This window comes from Pipistrellus hanaki, assembly GCF_964339955.1.
Source record: "Pipistrellus hanaki genome assembly, chromosome: 3".
NCBI lineage: Eukaryota > Metazoa > Chordata > Mammalia > Chiroptera > Vespertilionidae > Pipistrellus > Pipistrellus hanaki.
Window position 1 is genome coordinate 83696593 of NC_140505.1, and position 27757 is coordinate 83724349.

At 39.4% G+C, this 27757-nt stretch overlaps 1 protein-coding gene and 1 long non-coding RNA gene across 8 annotated transcripts in view; one reads left to right on the forward strand and one right to left on the reverse strand.

Moving 5' to 3' along the window:
* Nucleotides 1-27757, forward strand: part of LRCH1 (leucine rich repeats and calponin homology domain containing 1) — a 189535-nt gene that overhangs the window by 53621 nt on the left and 108157 nt on the right. The window lies entirely within an intron of this gene.
* Nucleotides 6663-13189, reverse strand: LOC311618834. The gene is made up of 3 exons (XR_014794369.1): nucleotides 12731-13189; nucleotides 10398-10561; nucleotides 6663-6748 (listed from the first exon to the last, which is right to left on the reverse strand). It is a non-coding gene; the product is annotated as an uncharacterized lncRNA (long non-coding RNA).

The window sequence follows — 27757 nt, forward strand, 5'->3', positions numbered from 1 at the left end:
AAGTCTGATGCATTTCTAAACATCCTCAAATTCCTTCTCCTACCCTCAGGTGTTGGATCCAAACATTCTTTTCCAGCATTAAGCACACAGGTTGTTTTGTTACTTTAATACTTCCTCATGTTTCTTTGGTGAACCAGGTTGTGTGTGTTTTAAACTCTGGACGTCCACTTCATTAATTATGCTTTTAAGGTAGTGTAGTGTGATATTTGGCAATCACTGAATTCTAAGGGCCTTTTATCTGGTTCCAGCGAAATGAAATTGTTAGAAAAAGACTAGAAGACAGACTATGAAAAGACCTTAAAGATGATCCATGAACAATATCATGACATTTTGTCCCAGGAAGAGATGACGGTGTCTCGGAAAATCCTATTGGAGTTGTGTTATAATGTTGGAAGTCTTTTCAGAATTACCATCTGACATTTGGGCATCTGAGACTCTGACCTCATTCCATGGCCACACCTCCTCATAAATTTAATTGAGAGTTTTTTTTTTTATTCTTTTTTTTTAGGGCTATGGCTGGTTTTTGTCCACATTGGTGAATTCATTACTTATCAGTAAACCTGAGTTATTGATCTGATGACTTAGTTCTTATTCCTAAAAACATTTCTTCCATGGCTAAGTGGCAATTTTGCTTTTTATTTTGTTTTTCCATTGATATTTAGGGAAAGTGGGAGAGAGAGGGAAAGATAACACATGGAGAGAAACATTGGTGTGAGAGAAACATAATTGTTTGCCTCTTGCACACACCCCGATCAGGGCTGGGTGGAGAGGAGCTTGCAACCAAGGTACTTGCCCTTGACTGGAATCGAACACAAGACCCTTTGGTCTACAGGCTGATACTCTATGCACTGTGCTAGACTGGCTAGGGAGGCATTTTGCTTTTTAAAAAATCCAGACCTTCATTGTGGATAGGTATTAGGACTTGCTTTTGTTTTATTGGAATGTAAGCTCAAGTGTTTCAGGGATGTTTTTATCCCCAAGATTGAATATTTTTCCATATTCAGTCTTGTATTTTCTTTAAGTATTCCTGACATGTACAGATTTTCTTAAGTATGGTATTCTGTGTGGATAGTTTTGTGTGTGTGTATATTTTTTAATATGTTTTTATTTATTTCAGAAAGAGGACTGGAGAGGGAGAGATAGTAGATAGAAACATTGATGAGAAGGAACCATCAATTGGTTGCCTCCTGCATGCCCCGTACTGGGAATGGAGCCCACAGTCCAGGCATATGCCCTGACTGGGAATTGAACTGGCAACCCCCCTGTGCATGGAATGATGTTCAACCAGCTGAGCCACACCAGCTGGGCTGTGTGGATGGTTTTTAAAATGTATTGTCATTATTAAGGGTTTGATAGAAAAATTTCCCAAGAAACTTGATGCATTAAGTACTGGTGATGAGAGTCCACCAGATGAGGAGCAGTGCATTTCTGGTCTCTTCTTTGCCTTTTCCCTCTGTTTGCATCCCCTGTAAAGGCAACTCTTGGAGTTACAGTGTGTAAACGGTTTTAGTAGCTCCCTTACATTTTCCTCCTAGAGTAATTAAACATTGCTTCTTGGAAATGTAAACATGAGACTTAGAATTAAGTTGTGGTAATGCATTTGGCAGAGGGATTGTGTATTAAAAATATCCTGAAGTGAGTTTCAGTTTTGCAGATAAGGAATCTGGCTTTATTTAGCAAATTGGAACAATACAAGACCTGTGTCCTGATGTCAGTACTTTCTCTTCCCGGATTAATCTTCCTGGGCACAAGACCAACTTCCAAATAGAACTTGAAAGTAAGTAAGTGCACAAAATAGAGACAGAGCCCTATATACTAAATTTTTATGCTACAGTGCCATAAAAGTAACTGATTTGCTATCAAAATAAGCTTAAAACAGAACTGCCGTCTGACATGAATTTTCCTCTGCCTGTAAGATGACAGTATCCCTTATCCAGTCCTTGGTTGTCAGCCCGACCTGTAATATAAAATAGCAGCATGGTGGGTGCAAGTGCCTCAGTAGCCAGTAGCCCTGAAGACTGCTGTTTATTAATTAGTGAGTTTCTGAAAATGAAAGTAGGTGTAATTTCTCAAGTTACTTCCTTTCAGATTCTGCCCAGAAAACTTGAAGTAGTATTGTATTGAAAAACAGCGGTGAAGTATCATTTGTAAACACAAAACGAAAAACAAAATGCCCCAGAATAAAATCTCTTGTTTCTATGTGATGGTAAATGATCTGAAATGTTTGTTGTCTACGTGTCTTGGGAGGCATAAACAGTGCTCAAAGCTGTCAGGCCCTCTGTGTCAGATGAATAGCTCCCTGGCGGGCTCCTGGCTGACTTTGAATAATGTGCTTTCGGTTGTTTATAGTACTTGGACGGTTTGGATGAGAATAGTCAGGGAGTCAGCCTTTGTTTCAGACTTAGGAGTGCGGTGAATTAGACACAACTTTGGACTGGGGACTGGGGAATTGGTTCTCATCCTGGATCTGTCACTTACTAGCTGTGTGGGCAAGTCACTTCACTTGTCTGACCTCCCTTTTTCCTTTCGTAAAATCAGATGTCAGTGAATTTGAATGGGCTCTTCTACACTGTGTTTTTGTGAGTTGGAGCCTGCACATGTGAAGTAGGAGTTTCAGGAAAGGGTCTTTGAAGCAGAGCATTCTTCCTTGTCACTCAGGGAGGCTGAGGGAAGTGGCCCAAGGACCAAGAGCAGGGCTCTTGCAGGGTGAATCTCAACTTCATTCAAGTCTTCTCTGGAGGTCGCCTCTGTTTGATGTCATTGGTCCTTGCCTAATCCTTCTCTTCAAAAAGCATATGCCAGGCTTCTTTCTGGAGTAGTTAAGTCTTCTTTGTCTTAGATTAATTTATTCAGATTCTCATTAGAAAAGGGTAGTTTTAAGAAAGTTTGTGAGGAATAATAAAAGCTCTCATTCAAGATAGTCCCCCAAACTATTTTTTATCATCATAGGGTGTCATCCCTCATTTTGTTTTGCTCATTCATTTAATAAATATTTTTGAGAGTCTCCTGAGTACCAGGTATTACTATTAGGTCTAGTAATAATTAATGTTGTTTTCTAATACTTTTTAAAATCGAATTTATTTAAACAATACAACAAAATTTAATCAACAATATAGTTGCCGTTGTTTTCTACTACTTGTGCCCAACGCTCAGGAAGCATTTTAATCCCTCTGTTGTAAAATTCTTGTGATTTTGATGCAAAAAATTCGGTCAATGCATTTTTGAGGCATTCTTCATTATTAAATTTTTTTCCAAGAAGAAAGTTTTGCAAAGAACGAAACAAATGGTAATCGGAAGGGGCAATATCAGGAGAATATGCAGGTTGAGGGAGAACTTCCCATTCCAACTGGCGCAGTTTTTCAGCAGTGATTCTTGCAGTATGCGGTCGTGCATTATCGTGGTGAAGAATTACGCCCTTCCGATTAATCAGCGCGGGTTCTTTTTCTCTTAAAGCTTGGGCTAACCTTTCCAATTGGGCACTATACACTGCACTTGTAATGGTTTGGTTAGATGGTAAAAGTTCATAATGAAGAATTCCTTTAAAATTCCACCAAACACACAACATCACTTTTTTCGCATGCAAGTCAGGTTTTGGCGTGGGCTGCGGAGCCTCATTTTTGTCCAACCATTGAGGCCGCCTTTTCAAATTAACATACAGCACCCATTGTTCATCTCCGGTAACAATTTGCTCTAAAAACGGCAAACGGTTTTGACGAGAGAGGAGCGAACTGCAAATTGTGACTCTTTGATTACGGTTGTTGTCGGTCAACTCACGAGGAACCCATTTTCTAAACTTTTGGACTTTGCCAAGTGCACGCAATTGATTGGAAATTGTTTTTTGTGAACAATTTAAAGTTGTCGCAAGCTCTTGTTGGGTAATTTGAGGATTTTGCACCAAAAGAGCTTGAAGAGCTTCTTGATCAAAATTGGACACACGGCCTTGACCACTCTTGTCATCTAACGAAAAATTTCCCTCGCGAAATTTCTCAAACCAACGCTGGCATTTTCTGGTGCTAACTGCATCTTGACCAAGAGCACTACAGATGTTTTTTGCAGCCTCACTTGCTTTTCTTCCTAATTGGAACTCGTAAAGCATGCAGTGCCGAATATGCTCTTCATCCGCCATCTTCTTAGCCCTAGTTTTGCAACAAAAACCAAACCAAACACAAACTTTTTCAAGCAAAACATGTTAATTGCACTTCACACGTTCTGTAGATACCACGTGTTTGAAGGTTATGTCAATACAAGTCAATGCCAAGCAAGATTTTAAACGAATGTTTAAAAACGACATTAATTATTACTAGACCCGATAGGTATTTGGACATAAAGATAAATAAGACACAGCCCCCATCTTGGAGAAGTTTTACACCCTAGTAGTGATGCCCTCAAGCTATTTATATGTGTGTTCATATATATAAAATTATAGCTACTTCAAATTTTAGCAAACCCTGATATGTAGGAAAATTATTCTTTTGTGTTAAGTGCACTGAATTTGCTTTGAAAATTTTTCCTCAACTTACAAGAAAAGTTGGTGCAAAAAATTGTAAATACAGATCCACCTTCTGCATTTACCATGATCTGACATCATACTACAGCAGCCCCTCAAGAAGGCCTTAGTGTGCATGTCTTTGAAGTTTAAGTTTAATATAAACCAAAAAAACAACAATAACAAAACATAGAGTACCTTAAGTATTTTATAAGATTTCTTTCCCCCTTGTCACTGAACATTTTTACCTGTCAGTTATGTTTTTGTTTTTAAGTTTTGCCTATGAGGAGGCCCAGAGTGCCTATGTAGGTAGCCAGGAAGAACTTCACTGACTTCATTGCGCCCCCTCTGTTGTATTTTCCCTGCCTGGCTTTTATTTTATTGTTATTAGATGAAATAATTATTATTGTATAGGTGGTGCTTCACAGTTTACAAGTATTTTTGTCTTAAGTTTCCATTCCAAATATTTTCTTCTCTTCATTTTAGTTTAAGAAGTTGTGTTTGAAGCTGTGACCAAATATTTCCAATAAAATCCATCAGGGAACTAATTATTCAGCAGAGCAGGCTCAAAGTAATGGCCTGGGTTTGCAAGACAGAGACAAGGAGATGACAAAGTTGTATAAAGAGAAGGCACTACGGACAGAAATCATTCTCAGTGTAAAATTATTATTAGAAAGAGATCACACACAAAGCTTGGTGTTTGAAGTAAGAAGAAAGTAAACATTTGGATGAAGAGGCTGCTGGATGCAGAAGTAGCATCTTTTACTGCTGTTTTTCCTTTGGAAGACTGGGTAATTTGTGAGCCTTCTGGATTTTTCATGAATTGAGAATTTTAGCTAAAATAGATCCTTATGTTAAAACGTTTCCTAGATTTGGTACCCACATACTCATTCCTTGTGTTATTGTCAGCAACACATTTTTCAAAATGCCAGAATTGCATTTTACTTCTTTTAATATTGACTCAATATATGTTCAGACAAAAGAGTACATTTAATTTCCTTTTGGTTCAGTAATCATTTAAATTATGGATGGAGATAATGTAATTCTGGTGTTTATATTTGATTGTTAAAATATTTGGGCTCAGTAATACATTTACATGTTTGCAAATTTGATAGCTATGATATACAGAATGTAGTCCTTCCCAGGTCTGTCCCCGGCCACCTAGTTCACCTCTCCCCAGGGAATCAGTGTTGCCAGATTTTCACAATCCTTTTATTATACCAACAAATACAAAAGAATTGTATTTTCCCCCCTGTTTTTACCATGTTACCATTCTGTGGTGTATGAATTTATGCTTAGTTAATTCCCGAGGGGAAAAGAAGTATGGAATAAACTGAAAGTCTCTAGTGGTCTTCACTAGAAACAGGTGTGTAGCTCATATCATTGCCAAACCTTGGTTAGGTGATTAATCAGAACATGGGCTGTGCAGTGGTGAAGTGACCTTTTACAAGCCATCATATTCTTCTGAAGCAGGATGAGTTGTATAACCGAAGTTTATAGGAACACACTGTTTGCCTTATTATTTTGGAGAATTTTGCCCTTGGATTTGGACATTTTCAAGTTTCTTAATTTAATATAAATTTTAGTTATGACTATTAATTAGCACTTATATTTTCCCCATTTTATGGGGACATTGCATAAATAATTAACTACTTTCTATCAATTGCTGAGACGTTCTGAGGAACTTATTACATATTGGCTTCTGTAATAAATGTAGTGTAATTAACAGAGTTCTTACTGTGTTTAGGCAAACTTGCTTTTTTAGGCATCGTGGGCTCTGAGAATAGGGAATGGTCTTGGTCTGCCACGGGCACACATGCTCCTTTTCTGCAGGACACCCTTCTCTTCATGTGCACCGCAGCACCCAGAAGAGTTTTGGGTCAGTAGAATAGAGTTATGTGTGAGCATGTTCTATGATATTGTAAAGTTATAGAACACCCAGTATAATAAGATAATATGTGAAGTTAGTAACCACTTTATAACTAGCAGGATAATATTTTTAAAATTCTAACCTGAGGATATGTTTTTATTGATTTCTTTTAGAGGAAGATGGGGGCGAGGAGAGAGGAAGAGAGAAAGAGAGAGAGAGATATCGAACTGGCCAGGGCAAGGATACTATTTTTTTATATAGTTGTACTTTTATACTATTTTATGATAAAACAGAATACTCACAAAGTGGGTGAGAGTGTTGCTTTGAGCAGTTTGCTTTTCATCTCTTCATCCTTCAGACATTCATCTAGTTCCTTCTCTATAATCTATAAGCTAGAAAGATTGAGAGATGGGCAAGATACAGGGCTATTGTGTATGTGTTTTATTGGACTACAAACATAAAACCAGAATTGTATTTTTTTTAATACATAATAGAACTGTTTATGCAACTGTGTGCAGATCAGCTCCGAGTAACTTGAATTAAATGAGTTGTGCTAAAAGAAGTTACTATTAAGCCCTGTGATAAAGTATTGTGAAGAAAAAAAAAAGAATTTCTAAAAACTGAAATCTAAGCATGATCATTTCTGTGTCCTGGATGTATTTCTATGGTTTTTCTAAAGTGGGGAACTCTGTATCTTCTAAGTTGTTTGAATTACAGTTGCCCAACCACCTGCTTGGTTAATAGAGTGTACTACTGACTAAGTCAGTGACACTGAACCCTTCAAAGGAAAGAAAACAAGTTATCGTTGAACAATCTTGGCTGTTAATTTTAATTCTCTTCAGCTTGGGTGTGATTTACATACTTCTTAACCTACAAGCGTCTGCAAGTATTTTTGCTTGCAGAAGCTCATGAAGAAATCAGTGCAATCTTGACAGTGTCTCTAGCAGCAGGCATTAACTTGCAGAGCGCTGTAAGTGAATTGGACCTCTAGTATCAGTAAAACTTTTTTATTCTTTTCATGCCACCATGGGAGTTTAGAGCTAGAGGACTGAATATGATCAGTACCATTCAAATAATACTGATTTTAAAATAAACCCAAGGGACCTGTCAAAGATCCAAAGAACTCATGAAATAAGAGGTAAAAGAAATCCTCAGATTGTTTATTGAAATTAATATATGCTATGAATTAACCTAAGAAAATTACTTTCTAATTTGAACAACTTGACAGTCCTTAGGATTTTCCAGCAACATTCAAGAACACTATGGTAAAGCTGGCATTTCTGTCAACATCTTTTTACATTTGCTTTCATTTTTGTAAAAAGTTTGCGATTAGTCATTTTGGTAATGCAGTCCTGTTGTTGAGTCATACTCCTCACTGAGATGTAGCCTTTTGGGAAAACAGCATTTGGAGAGAGACCCACGGTCTAGTAGCTGATCCCACTGGCATGTGTCCCAGAGTGAGCAGGGCTGGAAGCTGTTAGTGTAGCTAAAAGATGCCTGCTCTGCGCTGAAATTGAGCATGGGACTTTAGACCAAGCTTTACATTATAATTCCAAGGAGAGCAGCTGGTGAAGGGCTGCAAATTATATGTGAGCTGGAGAGCAGTCATCTGGGGTCTTTAATGCAATCTGCCTCATCTTGGGAGCTATTTGATAATAATAATAATAATAGTAGTAATGCATACTCTTGGTGAGAGATAATGCTTGCGGTTATTAGAATGTGTAGACTGAGTACAGGCTTTGACATAAAGGTGATAGTGGTGGTGGAAGGCAAATCTATAATAATAAGTGTTTGATCACCCCTAACTGTTTGCCTGCCTGCCTGATTGCCCCTAACTGCTCACCTGCCTGCCTGCCTGATCACCCCTAACCACTTCTGTCTCTACCCCCGCTGCCGCAGCTTCATCTGGAATGATGTCCGGAAGGTTGTTCAGCTGTCTGGTCTTTGCTGGCAGGTCTGATGCTGCGGCATGAAAGAGTTGTACAGTTGGGGGCTGGTACTGCTGAGGCTCCTGGGGCAACTCCCTCCTCCCCCGCCTCTCAACAATATTCTTATCACTCAATGAATGCTTATTGAAAATTGATGCCAATGGCCATATGGAAAGTTTCAGAGCTTATCTAAGATATGGGTCTCTAGAGCATAATTGGCAGGGGGAAAGCAGATGGATAGGACAAGAATATTGTTATCTTCCTACCAATGACAGTTGTTTATAAAAATGGGTATTCTGTTTGTGGTCCTAACTTCCAAAATGATTGAAGGCTATTTTTATTTATTATTATTATTACTTTCTCAACAAAATGATCAAAAAATGACATTGATTATTTAGACTTTACAAAGTTGGCTTAAAGGCTTTCATAAGTCAGGGTCATCTGAATCTAAAGATAAAGCGTACTTTGCCGTGACTTGTTTATGCATCTGAGATTCATTTACTAGGTCCGTGCAGTCCCACACTTGCTGCGACCTTCAGTGGGCAGTCAGGTCTGTTCTCTGCCAACCTTTTGTGCGCCTGAAGAAAATGGGACCAGGAGAGGACTGCGTTGCTTGTTAATGGAAGTGATACTCAGCATTGTAGTTTTGAATGCATGATGAGAGGGGCATTCAAAAAGAAAACTTGTCTTCCTTTTGAAAAAGGCAGTCAAACTGATATTCAGAACAATGATGAGAAAGTGCTAATTCATTTAGTATATGAAAGATGGTAAAATAAATGTGGTCGGCAGTCATTTTCGTGAGGCCTTTAGAAACTCTTCCCTCTGGAACAGCAGGCTTTGGAGATCTGGGTTTGTTTTTTTCTGTTTTTCTGCAGTTTCCTTGTCCCTCTAGTTGTGCCCCTACTAAGAAATATGCTCCTGAGGACTGGAAATCTTTCTGTCTGAAGGTCAAAGGGAGGCCTTAACACTGCAATCTGCCCCCTTCTTCCTCTCTCTGACTCTATTTTAGATCTTCAGTAAAAATTTGAGGCTTTTTTCAAGCTTTCAACTCTGAGGTATTTTGGAAAGCTGCAATTTTGTTTGTTCTCTGTAGTATGCATGTGGTTTCTTAAAACACAAATGTGATTATTTTCTGCATCCATTCCATAGCAAACATTTCCCTCTCAACTACAGGTTCTAAAAATGGTTTCTTGAGTGCATTTGGCCTGCAGTGTCATTTGGAATGCTTATGGAGAGTGACTGTCTCTACAATGACCAACTTCTGGCAATTTTGAGGCTTTCCAGGCGGTTTGCAACCTTGTCTTGGGGTTTGCCCCTCATGTGTTTAGCAGCCAGACATGCCCGGTGCATTGCACATTTTCTTTTTTAAGAATTTTAAAAAATATATTTTATTGATATTTTTACAGAGAAGAAGAGAAAGGGATAGAGAGTTAGAAACATCGATGAGAGAAAAACATTGATCAGCTGCCTCCTGCACATCACCCACCAGGGATGTGCCCGCAACCAATGTACATGCTCTTGACCAGAATTGAACCTGGGACCTTTCAGTCTGCAGACTCTATCCACTGAGCCAAACCGGTTTCAGCTTAGCTATTTTTTAAATGATTATTTTTATTATACTGTGGTAAAATATACATAAAGTAGAATTTACCATTTTAACCATTTTAGATATACAATTCAGTGGTATTAAGTACATTCACAACTTTTTCACTTTTTAGCTAGGTCTTAAAGGTCAGATTATTTTACCTCTCTGTGTCTATTTCTTCATCTGCCAGTGGGGATAACACCCCCATTAAACTTTTATGAGATCGCCAAGTCATAGAATACACTCTGTGTGCCCAAGGGTCCCAAGTAGATTCCGGAAAAGGATCTGGGGTGTTATACAGGGCGCCCCCGAGATAAACTTAACCATGAAGGTGTTGGGACATTTAAGTAGTTGTTACCGAAGAGACTGCTGTATGCAAGCAGGACCAAGGGCAGGCTTAGGACGGAAAAGACCAAAAACCTTAGTTTCAGTTTCAAGCGTATGCAAAACAAATTAAATAACTGCTGGAGGAATTACACCACATAAAAACATATGCAGTTGCAAATTACACAGCATTTTATTACTTACAAAAGTTCCTGATGCTGTGGGTACAGCGTAACGGGATCCCGGTGTGGTGTCCTCTGGTGTTCAGCAGTTGGGCTGGTCCAGCCCAGATGCAGGGGCCGGCGTTCCTCACCCGAGAGCTGGGTCCTGTCTTGATCGATCGGAAGGTACTAGCCTTCTTCTGTGGCCTGTCAGAGAGCGGAGTGTGGAGCGGCACAGTGTGGCATCATCTGTTGGACTCACAAGAGGACGTGCCTTTGTGGCTGTCTTGACAGGCGAGCACTGTTGGCTGGCAGGACCCATATTTAAAAGCCTGTTTGTACCCTCCGCAGTTCAGGTGGCTGTTAATGAGTTATGTCAATGCACACATGTTAATCTTAACAGGGCGGGGGACTACAAGTGCTTATCAATCCCGGGTGCATATCTGGGGAAAGTACATCACTCACACATATGGCTATCATAGCAAGTCACTCTAAGTAATCAAAGTTCAAATCCTTATCTATGGGATATACATGTTCAGGGTAGTGGGGTCTGTGTCCTTAATATCACGTTTTAAGTTTCAGGAAAGTTAACTCACACATTTTAAAACCTTTAAAAAATTTTTAAACATTTCTGTGTATTACTACAACACCAGGACACAGTAAGTGGTCTGTAATGGTTAGTAGCCATGATGATGTGCAGTACTAGCAGACCCCCATTTGCTAGTTAGGAACTGATGATGAGCTGATGGCATATGTATGGTGTGTATATAAGAATGCATACATGGTGGTGATTTTTGCCCATTGAAACAGAGATTGAAGACCTAGAGAATTCTCACTGCAAAAACTGGATAATTTTATCCAGTATTATTTCTGAGTCTACTTTAGCATGTGACTAACATGCAATTTGAACTTCAGGGGGGAAATAAATTTCTAAGAATTGGGTTTCAAATTGCAAAGCAATTAGTAACAAAAGGGTAAAATTTAGTATGTCTTTAAATTTAAAACATAATGCAAGAGGCCTAAAGAGTGTAGATTTCTGAATATATTCCATAAACACTAGCCCTTTCAGAGCTTTTAATGAAAGCTCTTTAAAAAAATGTGAGCAATAATTTGTTATTCATAAACCCTAGATGAGTAAATCATGTGATCAACATGAAAAAGAGAAGTCTCAAGATAATAAGCATTATGTTTGCATTTAATTATTCTAGAAATTATGTTTAAAAATAATAAACCAGTTAAGTATACTTTCTTTAATAATTTCGATGAATTGCATTTCTATTATAGTATCTAGTAAGTGATAATGTGAAACATTTTGTAGTTTATTATCAGCAATCTTATTACTTTTTAGTTCAGCAGAAATGACCAGCTAGATCTGTAAAAGAGGATGCAAAAATCATCTGAAACAAATGATTTCTAGCTTTAAAATTCATGTTCCTACAATGGAATATACTATATTCAGTCACCATCACAAAAATGTCTTTCTTATCAGCACTGTGCTAGCTAAATGTGAACTTTAAAAATTGGAAAACCGGGCACTTTCTAGACAGTTCACTCTTTGTTTCATATTTTTGGGCTACGGGGAAAAAAATTGTCCACGGAATTATTTTTGGAAGGAGTCAGATGTCTCAATTGCCTTGGTAGCTTAGCCTAGATTTTTTGTTGATTTAGGAATTAATGGTATATAACTAAATATAACTAAAAGAATACTCATTTCTAAAGCATTGATCATGATTAATTTCTAAAAAACATGTGATAATTAGCCATTAAATGTTGTTACTATGTTACACATACCTAGTCTGGGTGTCAGTCTAATACCATCGTTATTGAATTGTGTAATAAACATGTAATAAAAATTAGAATTTCATTCAGGAAGTCTGAGTTCCAGGACTCACCAGGGCCCTTGGGCCATGGAACCAAGCAATGGGTTTCAAGAAGTTGTGATGGGAAAGAGAAAGGCATTGACTTTATGGTAGCAGCTGTTAGAAGAATTTTTTTTCCTAGCTCATTTTTCTTTCCTCATTTTTCACATTTTTCTAGGATGGCATCATGTATTGCCACTCCTTATTTATATGGTAATGTCTTCCAAACCTAAATTTTAGCCAAGGCCTTTCTCATAGACTCCAGATGCATAATCCAATGGCCAGCAACCCACCCTACTTGGTTGTTTCATAGATATCTTAAATTGATGTGTCAAAAACTAAACTCATCTTGACTCTTTTCTCCCAACATTATCCACAAACCTAATTGTTTTTCTGCATTCATTTTGAGCAAGTAGCACACTTCCAAGCATTCACTCAAACCCGATACCTATGCCCTCAGCTCATTCTTTTCCTCGCTTTCTCTATTGAACTGCTCACTGAGTTCTGTTAATTTTACCTCATCAGTGTCTTTCCTGTCCATTTCCTCCTCCTGATGATGGTGGTGATGATGACAACGGTGATGTCCATTCCTCCATATCACTGTATTCTCCTCACTTCAGAGCTCCTCACTTCTCTCCTGGATGTTGTGGCCTTTCTTTAACAGCTGGCTCCACAGTCCCGGCTAAACATTGATCCTATGTGCCTCAGCCATTTATGGCATTACAGTAGCAGTTCCTCAAAGTGATACCTGACCACTGCATTCTTCATGTAGGCAGCACCTGTTAATGTGAAGGGAATTATCCACTCTGCCCCTGGCAATCTCCCAGACACCTGTCCAGAGCCGCAGCTTACAGGCCAATACCTCTTTGGAGCCTTTCTCAATCTTTCAGACTGAGTTGATATTTAAACATGCTCATAACTCCAGATCTAACTCATTGTACTTTGTTTTTCATACTTCTCTGCCTCCTCTATTGGACTCTGAGTTATTTGAGATTATGAATTGAGCCTTGAATTCATATCACTATATATAGCATCTGGCATGGTATGTCTGGCTCATAGAAGAAATCCAATAAATGACTCTGTGCACACAGGACTTGGGAGCTTGGGAAGGTGCCCACAGTCCTTGGAATCTCCCTCCAGCATCTATGACTTAACTGCTGAGCAGGCTTACATGGTAAATATGCTTGGCTCTCTACAATTAGATAAGTGCTCTGGGACCAGAGCTGCGATAATAATAATAATAATAATAATAATAATAATAATAATAATAGTAGTGTGTGTATGTGTGTGTGTGTGTGTGTATATATATATATATATATGTGTGTATATATATATATGTATGTATGTATGTATTTATTATCTCTGTATTGAGCTTTTCGATAGGCAGTTACTACAAAGTTACTAAGGTTGAATACAACCAATCCAGCACAATTAATTATACACATTTCTATGAGGCATATACAGGTACTGTAGCCATCTCGGTGTTCTCACTTTCAGTTCATGACCACAAACTTCAAGTGGGTGTGTAGAACCACCTGTCACTCTACATTTTTCTAGTGCTATTCCTTTCTTACTATTTCATCAACTACTTCATACTTTGTTCCTCCTTAAACCTTAATATCTTTTCCTCCATCCCTTACTCTCAACAATTTGGGCTTACAGGCCATCAGAAGGGAACTTCCCTGTATACCTCTCACCCATATATTCAGTTATCTGCAGCTCTGCCATATCTGCTGTTTTACCTCCTTTGCTAGAGAAGATTTGCCTTCTGTGGAAGATCACCACGTCTGCTTGAACACAAGATTCCATTCCCTCCCACCTTCTTAAGAACATCACTTCATCAACAGTCTTTTTTCTTTTCTGTACTATCAGTTTCCCCTTTCCACCAAGTAATTCCTACCAGCATACAAACATGCTGATATTCCTTCTCCTAAGCTCATGTCCCCTTCAGCTTCCATTCCATTTCTCTGCACCCTTTTATCATAGGAGTCTTGATTTACTAAACTCATTATGACCTTTTCCTATTTTTCCAATATATATATATATATATATATATATGGTAAAACATACCATCTTAATCATTTTAAAAAATATTTTTAGCAGAAACCGGTTTGGCTCAGTGGATAGAGCGTTGGCCTGCGGACTGAAGGGTCCTGGGTTTGATTCCGGTCAAGGGCATGTACCTGGGTTGTGGGCACATCCCCAGTAGGAGGTGTGCAGGAGGCAGCTGATCGATGAGTCTCTCTCGTTTATGTTTTTAGCTCTCTATCCCTCTCCCTTCCTCTCTGTAAAAAATCAATAAAATATATTTTAAAAATATTTTTATATTGATTTCAGAGAATAAGGGAGAGGGAGAGAGAGATAGAAACATCAATGATGAGAATCACTGATTGGCTGCCTCCTTCATGCCCCTAATGGGGACTGAACCTACCTGTGCCCTTACCAGGAATTATATCTTCCTAGTTCATAGATCAATACTCAATCACTGGGCTACACTGGTTGGGCTTAACCATTTTTAAGTATAAATTTCTGTAGCAAGCACATCCATATTGTTATCCAACCACTCTCCAGAACTCTTTCGTCTTGTAACACTGAAACCCATTTAACTATACCCTTCAAACAGTAACTCTCCATTTCCACCTTCCCCAGCCCTTGGCAACACCTCTTCTACTTTCTGCCTTTGCTAATTTGACTACTCTAAGTAGTCCTTCCATTTCCTCTTGAACCATTTCTATCAGGCTTTGCTCCTACATTCTTCCTATATTTCTCAAGTCACCTATGACCTCCCTTTGGCTAGAGGGACAATTATTTCTCAGTCTTGGGCATATTTGACCCAGCAGTGGCATCCTTCTCCTTGATTTTCATCACTTGGTTTCCAGGAGATTATATTGATCTGGGTTTTCTTCCTTCCTCAGACATCACTCTTTCTTAGTCTTCTCTTCATCCTCCCTCACCCCCACCTTGGGCATGCCCCAGGGCCCTGTGCTTGGTTCTCTTTTCCACTTTACCTGAAACCCTTGGTAATATTATATCTTACGTTTTTAGTGCCATTATACTCTAATAATTCCCACCATTTGTATCTCCAGCCTGGACTCATTTAGGGAGCTCACAACTTGTGCACTTACCTACCTGATATCTTCACCTGTATAATAAATAGGCATCTCAATATTAACATTTCCAAAATGAACTCTCCATCTTTCCCACAATATTGGCTTGCAGGCTTCTGCTTCTCTGGATGACAACTCCACTCTTCTACTTCCTGAAGCCAACAGTTGAAGTCATATTTGACTGCTCCTTTTCTTTCAAACTAATATCCAATCAGCAAATTCGGTTAACTCTACTTTCAAACTGAATCTGAACTCTTCTCATCACTTCCACTCTACCACTCAGGTCTGTCTATGGTTTTATCTTGGAGTATGGAAGTAGCCTCCTCACTGATGTTGCTGCCCATCACAAGATATTGTCAATACAAAATCTAAGAATCTTTTAAGAGGTCAGCCACAACCTGCTCAACACCATCAGTGGCCAGTAAATGCCAAGTCTTTACAATAGCTGAAAGTCCTACTTGACCTGCTGCCCCATAGTCTTAATTTCTTGTTTTCTCACCCTCAGCTGGAGTCCAGCAAGCTCCCCTAGTCCCTGCTGGATATCACCCTGCTCCCCACTTAGGGCTTTTCCATTTACTATTTACTCTTGGGGGAGGCATTTATCCCCCAGATGTTCCCAGGACTTCCTCTCTTACTTCCTCTAGTTGTTCACTCCACTGGTCACTTATTTGTGAATTCTCTTTTTTCACTCTTTTAAAATCATAGTTCTCTCTCCATATTCTAATCTCCTGTTTCTTCTTTACTTTTCTCTCTAGCATGTACTCCTATCCAACATACTGTGTATTTTACCTATTAGTTTTGTTTAGGTCACCTGACTAGAGGAAGTTCCGGAGGGCAGGGATTTTGCTAGTGTCCGCTGCTGTTTGTCCACGGCTTAGAACTATTCATGGGCCATAGTGGGTACATAATAAGTATTTGTTGAATGAATTTATAGAAAATAAGCTTTTCTAAGCATAATTAGTTACCTATTTCACCTTCTTAAAATTATAGGCTTAATTTCATAATTCAAGTTTTTATTTTATCTAAAAGATGACAAAGCTGGATTTATTCCCTAAAACAATGTATCCATTTTCAAAGAAGAACATACAAATAAAATAATAATTAAGCTTCTCTGAACTTTTTTATATACATAAAATGTCATTAGTGGTAAAAGTAGTATTTCCATTATGTACAGGGCAAGTACTATACATTTTCAAGTAAACTCATCAAATTTGTTTTCTTGTGAATATTACATTTAAATATTATAGTGGCTTCACATTTCATGAATTATGTCTACTTAAAAATATCACTGGGGCCCATCTGGTGTGGCTCATGAACCATTGAACCAGCATTGACCCATGAACCAAAAGGTCACTGGTTCAATTTCCAGTCAGGGCACAGGCCCAGGTTGTAGGCTTGACTCCCAGTAGGGGTTGTGCAGGAGGCAGCCAATCAATGACTCTCTTATCATTGAAGTTCTTCTCTCTCTCTCTCTCTCCTCCCCTCCCTCTCTCCCCCTCCCCCCCTTTTCTCTCTCTCTCTCTCTCTCTCTCTCTCTCTCTCTCTCTCTCTCTCTCTCTCTCCTCCCCCCCTTTCTCTCCCTCACTCCTCCCCTCCCTCCCTCCCTCCCTCCCTGAAATCATATAATAAAAACATATTTAAAAAATATATATATCACTGTTAATATCTTTAGGGTTTTTTGATAATATGTGTGATAGTACAGAACTTGTGGGCAGACTTAGAAATTTTGCCATATTTGAAATTAATCAACTACTGATGCAATTAACACCATATGGTATAAATTTTGAATGCTACATGATTTCTACTTCAAAATGAGGGTTTTTATCCTCATTCTGCTTTATGTTTAACACAAGTATTTGGAAAATTTGAATGATGAGTTATCTGGCTAGTGGAACTGTGACTAACTTCATAATTAACAAAAGGAAAGATTCATTTCTTTATCTTGGAACTCTTTTATAATGTACTAATACATTCCCATGACATTTATTGTAGAAAGTCTCTTGGAGGATCATAATGTTATCTTTAATCATTAAAGATCATACATGATTTCATGCCTGAGATTACTTACTTTGTAAAAAATAATGATAATTTTGATTTGCCTCTAAAAAGCTCTTTATTAAAAGATGAAAATCAGCCGGGACCGGTGTGGCTCAGTGGATAGAGCGTCGGCCTGAGGACTGAAAGGTCCCGGGCTCGATTCCGGTCAAAGGCATGTACCTTGGTTGCAGGCACATCCCCAGTAGGGGGTGTGCAAGAGGCAACTGATCGATGATTCTCTCTCATCGATGTTTCTAACTCTCTATCCCTCTCTCTTCCTCTCTGTGAAAAATCAATAAAATATATTTAAAAAAAAAAAGATGAAAATCAATTAAGAGAGGAACTCAATAATATATGTGCAAGTGCTATGTAAACTATAAAAGTATTGTATTGTCTTTGTCAACAGATGGTTGCTGGTGCCAATTCAATGCCAGGAGGAATCCCCAATTTGGGGTGTGGTGAAGTAGAAAACTTTAGTCATTACAAGATAGCTTAATTGTAATATAGAACAGCTGTCAGGTGGCCCTGGGCCTAGACCCCTCTCCAGCAAGACAGCTCTGCTTTGCTCTTGTCCAGAGACACATCTTAGATGTTTCAGTTTCAGCCAGGAAATACAATTTTCAGTTTTTGATAGAAAGGGAAAGTTTGCTCTCTGAGCTACAGGGAAGCTATCATAATTTATAAAGAATTCTCCACACTCTCCAGATCCCTGCTTGGTCTATCCATGAAAATGAGGTCTTCAAATCCTCTCCGTTTGTTCCAAAAAGCACTGTCCTAATTGGTCAGAGTGGAGCTACTGTGATTGGTTGGTGAAGATGTTGATGGGGTGGGAATTGGGGGGAGAATAAAGCTTTGCAGCTCTGTTTGGACAGGGAAGGTCTCAGTCCTTTTGGTTGAAATACCATTCCAGGAACTCCTTGATAAGGTCTGGGCTCAGATGGTGGGAACAGTGCAGGTAGGCAGTTCAGTGCAGACTTCTCTCTAAAGCAGGGCTTGCTTGTGAGGCTCCTGTTTAGGAATAAGTGTTAGGCTCTGTTTGTAAATTTGATCCAGTTAGCCATCAGGAGCCCTTCTTGGCAGGTGGCTTCTTTCTTGGGATTAGCACATTAAAAACCTTTTAATTTAAAATACTTAAACTTTAAATATATGTAATATTTTTGTTGTTAGAAAGGGTACTTTCTTATGACTACCTTCCTTTTCCTTATTTATTTGTGTTTTCTAAAATGCTATGGAGCTGGAATTATTTCTGAATGCACACAGCTAAGTGGTGGGACCAGGGTTTGAACTCAAACTGTCTGACCTAAGAACCTGTTTTCCTAGTATACTTATCCTAAAAGTATTTATTAAGCTCTTACTGTATACCAGTAAACAATACTGTATACCAGATCCCAGTTTTTATTGAGAAAATAGAAAATTTAATAATCATAATATGTGAATAAATTGTATGCTATGTTAGAGGTTATCTAAGTGCTAAAAAAAGAAAACGTTGAACAGAATAAGGAAGTTAAGACTGATATGATGAAGAACTTTTTTTTTTTTAATATATTTTATTGATTTTTTACAGAGAGGAAGGGAGAGAGATAGAGAGCTAGAAACGTCGATGAGAGAGAAACATCGACCAGCTGCCTCTTGCACATCCCCCACTGGGGATGTGCCCGCAACCAAAGTACATGCCCTTGACCGGAATCGAATCTGGGACCTTTCAGTCCGAAGACCGACGCTCTACCACTGAGCCAAACCGGTTTCGGCATGAAGAACTTATTTTAATGTTCACCTGAGGATATGTTTTTATTGATTTCTTTTTTTCCTTAGAGAGAGAAAGAAAGAAAGAAAGAGAGAATGGAAGGAAGGAAATGAGAGAGGGAGGAAGAAAGGAAGGAAGGAAGATAGTCCAGTTGCCTTCCACACCCATCTCAACTGCTATTCAACCCATAACCTAGATATGTGCCCTGACGGGTTGGGAATTGAATTCACAACCCTTTGATGTATGGGATGATGGTCCAACAAACTGAGCCTCTTGGCCAGGTTCTGATATGCTGAAATTTTAATTAGATGGTCAGGGAAGACCTCATGGTTCATGAAGAATTATTTAACAAATCTCTACTGTTTGACATGATTTTTTGTGTTGATCTCCTTGAGATGTAACCTGAGATTTTGACTGACTCACTCAAAACTTTTAGGAATCTGCTTATTTCTGTCTGTTTAACCTTCAAGAGTGGGTGGTTTTGTCTCTGAGTCAGCTTCTGGACTCTGCTTCACTGCCTGGAGCAGCATTCCCTGCTCTAGTGCTTCCTTAAATGTGCCGTAGTCCCAGAGTGCCCCAGGCACTGCGTCAGGGGCTGTGTGGGGTGTCTGCCAGACAGGAGTTGAAGTGAGGGGCAGTCAGATGCCACAGACATTGTGGAGGGAGTTCAGCAGGGATAGAAAGCTATAACAGATTCTTCTTGAGGGACACCTGCCTAGGTGAAGAGAGGGATATGGGTTGTTCAGAGAGGGCAAGTGGACCCAGACCATCCTTACCCCTGAGAAGACTGTCCTTGAACATTGGTCCCAACAGGGATCAAGCAAGAGGGGTGAGGTGGCTAGACATAGAGTGTGTCTCCTTAGTACTAAGAAAGCAGCAGTTTCATGTTCTTGTTGGTGGGCCAGGGGTTTAGATTGATATGTGGAGGACATCCATTTTACCCATTTATTGAGACCTTGTGATTAGTGCTAATATTCTAAAATTAAATTTACATGATAACACGTTTATAGGTCAGCTTAAAAAATATATATATCATTTGGTCTTGCTGGAACTTGTGATCCTGATTTCCAAAATTAGGCCTTTTCTTCTGACTAGAAGAGGATACATTGCAGATGAGTTTCGCAGCTGTCCTGTCCTGTCAGCACTTCTGCTCCTTGCTGTGGGGAGCACAGGATGTTGTTGCTGGAGAGCCGGGCGTCATCCAGTTCCTCCGGAGGCACCACTTTCCTTCTTTACACAAAACAACAGCCTACCCCTAATGATGCTGACAACACATGAGATTCCATTGACTGTTCTTTTTGCCTTCCTCTGCTTATTTTTATTCATTTGGCTTACTTTACTAGTATTTTAGGGATTCGCTGAGCTTGTTTTGGCCATGGCAAAACTTTGTTTTATTTTTGGCTGCACGGCTTTCATGTGAATGCTTCAAGTGAAAGAAGGGACACGGGAAGACATGGTTCAGGTTCTGGTTTGCTGCCTGGCTGTGTTAGCAGAGCTGTGGTGTGCCTCACGTCCCAGGGAGGGTGAGACCCTGGGAAGGGTTTGCAGCAGGAAGGACAGTGTCCAACGTGGGGTGGGTAGAAAAAGCAAGGCACCAATGACACACCCCTTCTCCTGAAGAAAATATTAGGGTCCTGGTCAAAGACCACTTACTTTAGTGCAGAGCTCTGGGGTCATTTAATGTCTCCTGAGCAGGCATCTGAAATGTATCCCTAATTTTTTTTTTTTTTTTCACAAGAGATACAGGAACAACTGAGCTCCCTGTATTACAGTGCTGTGAATACAGGGCTTTGGTGTCTTATCTACTGGTTTAAGCTCTTGCTTCTGCCATTTAGTAGCATTACAGAACCAAAGTTGTGGGTGCCTTTTGCTTCAGAAGGCAAAAACTCCAAACATTAGGGTTTGGAGTAAGGAAAAGTTTCCTGATGGAGAAGGCACCAACTGAGCAGATGTGAGACCTAATGGTGCCTCAAATGCATCTTATTCTCTGGATGAGGCCACGATTTTTAAGGGGCCAGGGAATCAGGGATGAGCAAATGCTGGTGTGGCAAGTTTCTTTTTAAGTTTTATACACACACACACACACACACACACACAAAGTTTTTATTGATTTGAGAGAGAGAGGAAGGGAGATGGGTAGAGAGAGGGAAACATCAATGAAAGAGAACCATCGATTAGTTGCCTCCTACACACCCCCTACTGGGGATGGAGCCTCAACCTGGGCATGTGCTCTTACTAGGAATCAAACCAGTGACCTCTCCAGACATGGGATGACACTCATCCCACTGACCCACATCGGACAGGGTGGGGGCAAGTTTTAATTGGAGGATTTTGGAACTTGGTCATTTATGGTAAAGGGGCATCATCAACATGGGATCAGTGTACCCTTGGATTCTGAAGTTGTTCTTGTTTACGTCTGAGTCCTTTGGTTGTGTGCGTGTGTGTGTGTCTGTGCAGGCTTCAGCTGCCTGACCCGAAGTCCTGGCCTGCTGTCGAAAACACGTCAGCATCTGGTCAAACAGGATAGGGCTGGCTCTTCAATTACAGTAGCTGTGTCCTCAGGTATCTGGGAGTTATAACAGCATCTGCCTCACTAGGTAATGCTGAGTATTCAAGAAGGAAAAAGCCTAAATCTCCCTGATCACAGCCAATTCATAATATGTAAAACTCCATTCCAGATCATATTTTTGTTGCTCAGATTGCAACAAAAAGTAGTTGAGGAGGAGTTTAGAGGAAGAATCTAATTGTACAAAGGTTAACTCTGATTGGCACAGGTTTCCTTTATCAAATTGAGATGCCTGGTGAGGTACTAGCCTGGTGTCCCAAATGGACCCTTCCTGGACTCCACCATTTGCTCTTAGAAAAGCGCCACCTGTTGGTGCATTTTTGTAGGAAAAGCTAAAAGGTTGGATTTTCTACTCATCCACATTCCCCCTCAAATACAGGGAATAAACTGTATATCTAAGGAATCCTGATGCCTAAGTCACACACTAAAATTTCTGGCCATGGGCTCCAGGCCTCAGGGTTTATCAAAATATTTCAAGTAATTCCAGTGTGCCAACAAGATTGAGAAACACTAAGCAAATGTTTTTTATTTTATTTTATTTATTTATTTATTTATTTATTTATTTTAGGAAAATAGCTCATATGCCAGTTTGTTAATATCACCATATATAAGAGCTCCTGCTTGAACTCTGTCCGCCTTATGCCATAGATTTGCCCTTTCCAAGGCCAAGTGAGGGACACCCATCTATGTGAGCATTGTGAACTGACTGTTCTCTTACAGTAGTCTTTAATTACTAACTAGGTCCTAAATTTCTCCTTCATCTTCTTAATTTTTTAGAAAGAGAGGAAACAGAACTTTTATTATTATTTCTCTGCTTTCAACTAACAGAAAACCTTTTGAACAAACATTTTTTCCACTACCTGTAATTGGATTATCCACTCTAGTTTATCAGTGTCAAAACATCTTAATCCAGACGGACTTCCTTTGGCCATATGTACAAGATAGTTTTAGTATTAAAGCATAGAAAGGTAAATGTGCTCAGCAGGCGCTACTAATCCTATCTCCTTAGAAGTTCTGACCAGCACTTACCATTGGATTCCTTTTTTCTCTTCCAATAATAAAGTTTACTGAGAATTAAATGATACTCAGAGATGAGAAGGGAAGAGTAAGTCATGTATTAAAAAACCCATTCTAACCTCAGTGAAACACAGTGCTTATATTTAGCATAACTAGCGATTTAAGCTAAGGTTTCTACTTATTATTCTTCCTATAGCCACTTCCAACATTTAGTCCATCAACTGCCATTGTTTCCAGTACTTCCCCCCCCAAAAAAAAAATCTATAATAATCTATAATAATAAAAGCATAATATGCTAATTAGACCACACAGCTGAACAACCTTCCGGATGTTATTCCAGACATCCTTCCTGACGAAGCCATGGTGGTTGGGGCTGAGGCAGAGGTGGTTAGGTTGATCAGGCAGCGAGCAGTTAGGAGTGATCAGGCAGTCAGGCAGGCAGGCAAAATGGTTAGGGGCATCAGGCAGGCAGGTGAGCAGTTAGGGGCATCAGGCAGGCGGCAGAGGGATTAGGGGCGATTGGGCACGCAGTCAGAGGTGGTTAGGGTGATCAGACCAGCAGGCAGGTGAGTGGTTAAGAGCCAGTGGTCTCAGATTGGAAAGAGTGCAGGCCGGGCTGAGGGGAACCCCCTCCTTGCACAAATTACGTGCACCAGGCCTCTATTAATGTTTATAACATTCTTATCCTCTGGGATTATGCACAGAATGTATTGACTTTATTTTTATTGTGTTTTGGAGATTTCATTGCTGTACCTTTATAGCAATTTAGCTACAGGGATACATCATGGTCTTGCTGGTCATTATACCACAGAGAAAAAGTTGCTTTGTGTGGGGAACTCACTCAGGCCTATATCTAAGTTATTTGTGACTATATTGACTTATTAATGACTTTGGGCAAGTCACAAGTTGGTGAATTATATGAGGTGCTAGATGCAAAGCTGCAGATATAGTGTCTGACACAATGGTAGGACTTAGTCAATTGTAACATTATTTATCCAACTGGTTCATAGGTCAACACTCAATCACTGAGGCACACCAGACAGGCAAATTTTTGGATATTTACCAGAATAGTAGATGAAAAATATTTTCCCGTGTAGTTCTATTGATAGTTTGAGTGAGGTTATCATTTTTTTTTCTTCCGTATTCTTAAGAACCTTTTCTGTGAGCCATCTGTTCATATCCCTTTTCTTTCTTTTATTATTTTCTTTGTTCTCAGTCTTATTATTATTATTGACTGTAAAAACTTTGCATATGTATATGCTTTGACCGGTTTGGCTCAGTGGATAGAGTGTCGGCCTGCGGACTGAAGGGTCTTGGGTTCGATTCTGGTCAAGGGCATGTACCTTGGTTGCGAGCACATCCTCAGTGGGAGGTGTGCAGGAGGTGGCTGATTGATGTTTCTCTCTCATCAATATTTCTAACTTGCTATCTCTCTCCCTTCCTCTCTGTATAAAAATCAATACAAAATATATATTAAAAAAAACAAACTTTTTATATGTATAAAAATGAACCTTTTGTGTTTATGAATTGTAGGGATTTCCATCTTCCCCCAAGTTTCTTGATTGTCATTTGTATTTTTGGTGGAGTTTTTGCTTTAAAATGCCATAAATTTTGTTTTCAATGTGTCAAATATGTCAGTTTTGCTTTATGCCATTCATAGATCATAAACACAAACTTCATAGGTGTTGTCCTAGTGCTGTTACGGCTTCATTTTTTTACAAATAATCATTTGATTTATCTAGAAGTTATTGAGCTAAGTGGTCATCCTTTGTTTCAGATGGCATTCAGTTTTCTCAAACTGTTCACTTACTTTACATCTTTATTCTGTTGATTTGAAGTGCCATCCTTATTGCATACTTTATTTCCACATGTCACTTATTTCCCATCTTTGTAAATTGCTGCACTGACCTTCCCACCTGTCCACCACACCGCTTTACGGCATGCTTTTACTGTCTAGGAGGGCTGGCACCCCTCAGAGCTCTTCCTCTCTGAGAGAGGTCATTTTTGCATTGTTGTTTTACCATGCAATGTGGACTTTAGGACTTTAGAACCCAACAAGTTTAAAAAATGTATCCTATAAGTATTTTAAAAATAGGGAGTGTATTAAATTATATAGGTATAGATTAGAAAGCCTTGACACCTTTTTGATGTCTTCTTTTTTAAAATCATAAAATATCTTTTCAACTGTTTGAACTTCTTTATTTAGTGTTATTTAGTAGCACTGTAACATTTTCTTCGTATAAACTTTGCATATCTCCTAAAATTTTATAGGTCTTTTATTCTTTTGCTATAATAAATTGGGTCTCTTCTGTTGTATTGTTTTGCTAGTTTGTGTGTGAAGACTATCATATCAGTATATTAATTGCCTATCCCATACATTTTTACATTTATAATAGTTTTTCTATTAATATTTTTATATTTTACAGGAAAACAATCATATTTTCTGTAAATAATAATAATTCTGTTTTTTATTTTTCAATTTTCTTTTTCCTTCCTTTTCTTATCCCCTGTCATTGGCTAGTACCTTCTGAATAACAGTAAATAGTAACAGTAGTAATAATGGTGATGTTTTGTCTTGACTTTAATGACAACATGTATGGTTGTTTATGATTTAGCAATGAATAAAAGCATAGTCTCTTTCTCTTATGTTGTAAATTATGTAAGGAAATGTTCAACTTTTCTCCTTTTATTAAGTAACTAGTGGCCCAGTGCATGAAATTCGTGCACATTAAAAGGGGATTAATTAGAGGAAATATTTTAATATTGCTATTTTTCCTTTCTCTATAATAGAAGTGTCAGAGATGAAAAACAATTAGTAAAATGTATATGAAAATCTTCCTCCTGTCAGAGTCTAGAGCACACCATGGGACCCAGTGTCAAGTCCCCACCTTCTCATGTGCGCCTCAAAATCGTGCGAGACCCAGACCTGGCGGAATCCCCATCCATTGGGCTAGATCCAGACCCTCTGATCCCATCCTTGTCAAGCCCCATAGGGCAGGGGACGCAACCTCAGGTCCCCTTGCCTGGCACCGGGGGGGGGGGGGGGGGGGGGGCATGGCCTGAGTTTCCTGAGTTTGGACGGGGCAGGGGGTGCACCATGAAGTCCCCCGTCAAGCCCTGCCAGGTAGAAGATGCAGCCTGAGATCCCCTGTCAAGCCCCACTTGGAGGGACTGCAGCCTCAGGTCCACTGTCAAGCTCCTCTGAGCAGGGGCATGGCCCGAGGTTCCCCAGCCCAGCACTAGGGTGAGGGCGCACACCTTGAGGCCCTCCGTCAAGCCCTGCTGCGTGGGGGCATGGCCTCAGGTCCCCAGCCTGGTGCTGGGGCTGGGGATGTGGCCTCAGGTTCCCCATGCCTGGCACCAGGGAGTGGGGGGCGCAGCCTGAGGTCCCCGTCAAGCTCCACAGGGGCGGGGAGGGAGGCACAGCCTCAGGTCTCTGCTGATTGCTCCTTAAGGCTCATTACAGGAACTCGGCCTCTCCTAATGTAACACAAGTAACACAAGTGGGTGCAGCCATTTTGTGTTATGGAAACCCCGCCTTTGCTGTGGGCACAGCCATCTTACGTTATCGAAGTCATCCCCTCTCCTCCCTCCCGCCTCTGCTGTGGGTGCCACATTTTTGTGGTGGAGTGATGGGCAATTTGCATATCCTCTCTTTATTATATAGAATTGCATTAAGAATGAATATAACTATTCTAAAACTGATTTATGGTCCTGAATGATGCACTACTTGGTAAAATTACTAGGGATCACTGAATTGTATACTTTAAATGGGTCAAGTTTATAATATGTAAAACAATGAAGTTGTTTTATAAAAAGAATGACAATTTTATTATATATCTTTTAGTACGTATAGAGATGATCATATACCATTCCACTTGTACTCTGTTTATGTGGTGTATTGTTTAGATAATACAAAAATACTGATCTTGCTAGAATAAATCCCACTTAGTCATAGTATGCAAATCTTTTTATGTAGTGCTCAATTCTGTTCGCTAATTTTTAAAAATAGCTTCTAGAGGGAGGGAGGAAGAGAGAGAGGGAGAGGGAGAGAGAGAGACATCGATCAGTTGCTTCTCATCCATGGCCTGACTGGGGATTGAACCTGCAACCTGGATATGTGCCCTGACTGGAATCGAATCCTCCACTTTTCAGTGTATGGGGTAACGCTCCAACCAGTTGAGCTGCACTGCCAGTGCTGTTTGCTAATTTTTAAATTTAGGACTTACGTTAATACTTAGAAAGGATACTCATTTAATTTCCCTTTGTGTACTTTCTTTATTAAGTAATGGTATCAATATTATATCTCACTTTTAAAATAAGAATTTGGGCGCTTTTTTTTTTTTTAAATGGGTTTGAATAATTTATATATCATTAGAATTATCCATTTAGAATTTCTTAGAGTTCTCCCTAAAGTCAGCTAGGCCTGTTTTTATTTACTTACGTATTTGTGCATTAGAAGGACAGTCATGAAGGTATCTCTTTTAATTTTGTTTCATTATAGTATTCACCTATTTAATTTTGTGTGCGTGTGTGTGTGTGTGGAGTGTGGTTTCTTAAATATACATTATATGTTATTTACTAAACATCTTCAAGTTAACACTGATTGAGTCCCTCATAATAAAATATGAAGTGATCTGTTATTGATTTTGAGAGTGGTGGCTCTTTTTATATTCAGTGTTTTATGGTATTTGAAATCTACCATTCCCAGATTTAAACATTAAGGGCTATTCTATATTTTCGTTGTTGAGTTGGTGAAATTATACACCTTATATGTGTTTACATTGCGTGGTAGACCAAGAGAACATTTGGCCAAGTGAACCCATTTTTACTGCAGGTCATATGGCAGACACAGTGCCAGTCCGTAATGGGTACAACTGATTTATCTCCTTCTTGTACATGGTGGGCACTCAGAAATCCTAGTGAATGAAATATTTGTTGCCCTAGCTGGTTTTGCTCAGTGGGTAGAGCATAGGCCTGTGGACTGAAGGGTCCCGGGCACTATTCCGGTCAAGAGAACATGCCCAGATTGCAGGCTCGATCCCCAGTAGGTGGTGTGCAGGAGGCAGCCAA